This window comes from Psammomys obesus, unplaced genomic scaffold, assembly GCF_907164565.1.
Source record: "Psammomys obesus unplaced genomic scaffold, mPsaObe1.curated_primary_1811, whole genome shotgun sequence".
NCBI lineage: Eukaryota > Metazoa > Chordata > Mammalia > Rodentia > Muridae > Psammomys > Psammomys obesus.
In genome coordinates this window covers 23,122,636-23,128,536 of record NW_026596117.1, presented here as the reverse complement: position 1 = coordinate 23,128,536, position 5,901 = coordinate 23,122,636, and positions in this window count along the sequence as shown.

Genomic DNA, 5,901 nt, shown 5'->3' with positions numbered 1-5,901 from the left:
ACCTGTTACCTGCCTGAGGACCGCCTATCCTGGGTATTTAAAATGCACATGAATTTCTGAAAAGGGAAAGAAAACAAATACAATCGTTAGAGGGACTTTTAACGTGTGTAATCTTTCAACTAACAATCTACCTCCATCCCCAAACTGGATAAAGTGTCCAGATAAGAAAATTCTGACTCACACTTCTAAGTTGCCACAGCTGTAAGAGAGCATTTTGTGGTCCTGGAAAAGTGAGTCTGGGAACTTGGATTGAACACGAAAGCATTCTCAGGAGAAGCGTGTCTTCTCTGAGCGTTCTCTCAAGGACCGTGTTGACGAACATGCTGTACTCAAAAGCATGAAGCTAGAGGATGGTAAATGGCTTTTATCCTAGAGGCCATTCTGGGATTCCATTTCAGCATCTGTACGTGATTTTACAATATGCCTAATGGTTTGCATCACAGCTTCAACATTACAAATAGTTTTTTGAATTTTTTGGTTTTAGGTTTTGGGTTTGGTTTTTTTTTTTTTTTTTTGGCTCTGAAACAACAGACTCATTCTAGCTTGCAAAACAAACATATATTGCTGTAACAAACCACTTCATTTGTGTATTTATCTTTCAATGCTGGAGAGCCTAGAGTCTTTAAATGCCAGGCGAGGGCTCTATCCCTGAGCTTCCCTCCAGCCCTGGAATGCCACTTCAAATCACAGACATCGGGTTTCTATAGAAAAACTAAAATGTGATGTAATAGTCCTCATAGAATCTGAGGTCTTTCCTCCACTCTGTATGTGTGATACAATTTCATAACTGAATTACTACAGGTACATTTTTTTTACTCAGTATATATAATACAAATTAGGACTGCTAACTATGATTTTGTTATACCCCAATTTTCTGGTAGAATCATGAGATTTAATCCACATTAGGAAAGGTATCAGCTATTAGGGTATCACTTAGAAAAAAGACACCACTATCGGCAAAACCGGAGAAAGCATCTGGAATAAGGAGGAGGTGGATTCCCTCCCTGCACTCCAAAGTCAGCAGATTATCTACATTAATCCTCTTGACACAGTGGTGTTCATTGCCAAGGGAGAAAAGGAATGTCAGGGCATAAATCCTAGATGGTACACATGTCACTCTGCCACCATCCCAACATAGAAACAAAGCTGTCTTTACGGACGCAGACAAACCCCACTTTTCTGGGATGTTACAGGCCATGGTAAAATGGGCTAAGACCAACTACTAGAAGAAAGCCACTGAGGACCCTTAGCCATCTCTGCCACAGCCACCAGCTCCCTCCTGTGACTTCAGCACTGTGGCCTGACCTTCAGTGACAGCCTTCTATATCTTCCTATTCACAGAGCCTGCTTTTCAGCAGAATGGCTTCAAGCTCAATCTTTTTTGTTGTTATTGTTGTTTCCATGGGTAAAAATAGTTAACAACAACAAAACTATTACTTGCCTTGAGCTAGTTTTACTAACTGATAAAAGAGGCACAGAATAATCAGAATCCTAGAGCATTTTCTCCTAATGTTTCTGCCACATGTGTTCCTGGAGTAGGTAATATTGACCGCGTAAACGTATTAGATGAAGATTTCGGAGTAAGCCATCTGCTAGCGTGCAGGTAAGACTGCAAAGTTTTCTTTTAGGTTGAACCGAATCAGGAACAGGTTTGTTCTCGTGGCTGGGACATCCCAAGGAAGGCTGGGACCCAATTATAGGGAGTCCATATTTGCAGACGATACAGTGGGAGATCTGGGGCACTGGTTCTCGACCTTCCTAACACCTGGACCCTTTAATACGGTTCCTACGGCGTCCCCCAACCATAGCATTATTTCTCTGCCACTTCATAACTGTAATTCTGCCACCGCTGTGAATCAGAATGCAAATATATGATCTGCAGGATATCCCACACGCCACCTCTGTGGAGGATCATTCAACACCCCACCAAGAGGTCACGACCCACAAGTTGTGAATCTCCTGTCCGGAATTTTTTAAATTTATTATTTATTATAACTTATTCATTTCGTATCCCTACTGTAGCCCTTCCTCATCCCCTCCCAATTCCACCCTCCCTCCCTCTTCTCCCCTTAGGTCCCTCCCCCAGTCCACTGATAGGGGAGGTCCTCCTCCCCTTCCATCTGACCCTAGTCTATCAGGTCTCATTAGGACTGGCTGCATTGTCTTCCTCTGTGGCCAAGCAAGGTTGTACCTCACCAGGGAGAGGTGATCAAAGAGCCAGCCACTGAGTTCATGTCAGAGACAGTCCCTGTTCCCCTTACTAGGGAACCCACTTGGACACTGAGCTGCCATGGGCTACATTTGTGCAGGGGGTCTAGGTTATTCCCATGCATGGTCTTTGGTTGGAGTATCAGTCTCAGAAAAGACCCCTGGACCCAGAATATTTGGCTTTGTTGCTCTCCTTGTGGAGCTCCTGTCCCTTCCAGGTATTTCTATCTCCCCCTTCTTTCATATGTTTCCCTGCACCCTGCCCAAAGTCTGGTTATGCTCTCAGCATCTGCTTAGATACCCTGCTGGGTAGAGCCTTTCAGAGTCTCTCTGTAGAAGGCTCCTGTCATGTTTCCTGTTTTCTCCCACTTCCAATGTCTGTCCTGTTTGCCATTCTGAGTGAGGATTGAGCATATTACCCAGGGTCCTCCTTCTTGTTTAGCTTTTTTTTAAATTATTATAAATAACAGAAATTGACAATATGGCTAAGCTTTGGGAAAAAGAGAGACTATCATAGTGATGTGGACATTGTTCATGGAAAAGAAGAGAAAGCAGAAGAATCAGATCACACCAGGGTCAGAGGTTAAACTCTGAGGCTCTAACGCCACCATCCTCAGGGGCAGCCTGCTGTGAAAGAGCCTTTGGGAGTTTAGCCCTGAGCATCGCTAGACTCTGGGTTTACACCCCTGGGAGATGATGCTTAAGGTTAGTGCTATGGTGTGAACTGTGCCTCCACCAACCCCATGCTAACTCCCTAAACTTGTTTCCCAGATGAAACTGTATTTGAAGATAGGACCTTTGAAAAGGTGACTGAATTATAATTGTACTGTTAGAATGTCTTTAACCCAAGAGAACTCACATCTGCCCAAGAAGAGGAAACAGGGACAGCGGCACAGAGAGGGAGAGAGCAGGCCGTGTGAACACAAACATGGCCACTCACGCTCCAGAGCTGTTCTGGAAGCTGCCAACATCTTCCTCTTAGACCTGAGAATCCCCCCCCCCCAGTACAGAGAAGAATAAGACACCCTCATGCCATAGCACCCCCAGTGGGACAACACAGGGGTCCTCATTTCCCTCAAGGCAGTCTGTGATGAGGCAAATGAAGTTTGCCAAAAGAAGCAGCAAGAAGAAATGGAATAAAAATATGGTGAGAAACAGAAACGGAAACTATGCCATGGAATAACCAAAGGCTTTTTCATCTATTCTACGGCAGCACTTAATATCAGTGTCCCTGGAAGGCCTGGGAAATTACATAATACCCTCAGGGCAGGCTCAGCTTCCCAGTAAGGAGAACGGAATTAGCCACCCTGCTGCGACTGTGAGTAGTGAAAGGTTAGCCCTCAGCATAACATGTTTGTGTGTACTCGAGTTTATTCATGCTCATGCGCACACACAAGTATATGTGCTTGGGCGTGCAGGGGCAAAGGTCAACCCTTGAAGTTGTTCTATCTACCTGTTAGGTGCTAAACCTGGGACAAATGACTGAGGTGCCTACGTAATGCATGAAAGCAGACCTGATCCATCTATATATATATATATATATATATATATATATATACATATATATATATATATGTACATATATACCATACGTGTGTGTGTGTGTGTGTGTGTGTGTGTGTGTGTGTGTGTGTGTGTGGTTATAAAATAAACCTTCTCTTCCAGGTTATAAAATAAACCTTCTCTTCCACCATATCTGGGACGAGTCCTTGTTTTTGGAGGCAGGTCCTCTCACTGGTCCATGGCTTGCCAAGCAGGAGGGCCCGCTGTTAGGGGTCTCCTGTCTCCTGCCCTCCCCCCAGCACTGGGATTACACGTATGTGCCACACAACCGGCTGTTGTGTGTAGGTTCTGGACCTTGGACTCGGGCGCTGGCGCTCACACAGCAAACATACCACCCGGGCTGAGCTGTCCCCACAGCTGACACTGAGGGCTGCTGCTCTGCAAACCAAGCAGCGTGCATCGCTCAGTACAACAACGAGCCTGTGCGCCAGTCATCACCCACTTCAAAAACGGCGAGGCTGCATTTTAAAAATCGTAAAATCAGACTTTGAAACCAAATCTGACAGAAGTCGGAGCTAGGCTTCTCGGCGGAGGGAAGAAAAAAAAAAAAAAAAAACCTCACCTCTGCTGTGGCTTGACAGAGGATGTGGGCATCTCTTTGTTTCAGCGTGATTAACACATTTTAGGGGAAAGCGGGGACGGTACCTGAAGAGCAGTCATTAATGAGAAGCCTCGGGAGGATGGGAGAGGCTCGCCTTACATTTTGCACTCAGCGAGCTTTTTTGCATCGTGGAAGCAAGTCGGGGATCAGTTTTCATAAGACACCTGTTTTTTTGAGGTCAGAGCGAACCCCCAGAACCATCTCCTCGCAGGGCAGCATCTGCCAGCGCAGGCTGGGCGCTGAACCGACTGGGAAAGCCGTTAGAAGCCCGGGCCTCGCTCCCAGAGCTGCTAACACGGCTGGCCTGCCCCGGGGTCTGGGCTCGTCTTTAGACGGCTCCCTCCCCCGCTGCTTGCGGTCTCAGGCTGAGCAGAGCCGCCTGAGAACCAGACAACCGACTGCCCCGGCGCACGGGCGCGGCACCCCGCTTTCCATAAATCCCCCCCAAAAAGCGTCCGTTATCTCCCGCCTCGGTTCCAGGTCCGAGGGTAATAAATCCAGCCGGGCCGGCGCGCAGGAAGCCCCGCTCCTTCCCCGTCGGCACCGCGCGGGTCCCCCTAACGTCGTAAATTCTGCTCCATGACGCCTGCACGCTTTTGTCTTACAAGATCATACTGCACGCAAACGATCGTGACTCGAGGCCTCTGGGGTTACACCGCGCTCACGGATGGTCCAAACGGGTATACGTTTATGGGAAGGGGAGGGGGTGGGGGAGAGGGGGTCGAAGAGAAGGCACACACCGCCGGGGACACGCTGGGCCTTGTCGGAGCTGGTGCCCTCCCCCGGAGCTACGGCTCAGCCCTGTACTCCGAGCTCTGCCCTTGGCAGTCCGGCGCAGGTGTGCCAGATGCGCCGTCACGGCCCCCGTGCTGCTGCCGCCAGCTGCCGCTCTCGGCCAGCCACCGTCACACAGGTACACACCAGCGCTCCACCGGGCGCCACGTTGCTGAAGGTGGTGTCGTGAGGGCAGACACGCTCCGTGCCTCTTCAAGGTGCAGGGGTCTGTCACAAGGTGGCTCCATCACAGGCAGGGCTTCACGTTCATAAAGCAAACGGCTGGCCCTTAAAGGTCCTCTGTTGGTAGTATGTGACAGGGTCACGCCCACTACACTTTTAGTTGGTGACGTCATCCACGTACTGGTTGGTTTACCAGAATGGAAGCTGAGAAGCATCTGCAGTCTGTGTCGTTTTCTCTTCTGTGTTTACTTCTTGTTTTTTAACTAAAATATAATTACACACTTTCCCTCTTCCCTTCCTTCTTTATATCCCACTCCTGAGTCTCACTCAAATCGATGGCCTCTTTTTCTTAAATATTTTTTATGAGAGAGAATGAGAAAGAAAGAGAGCATGAGAGCACTCTGCTCAGTCAGCAGCTTAGCGCATTTACTGGTATTTGTATGTGATCACTCAGTATTGAATAGCCGACGTGTGAAGGGAGCTTTCTCGGAAGCGGGGCTTTGTTTAGCGTGCCTTTAGTCGCTGCTGTCACATTTTGCCGTGTAATGAACACTGTCCCCCTTCCCCTGGTG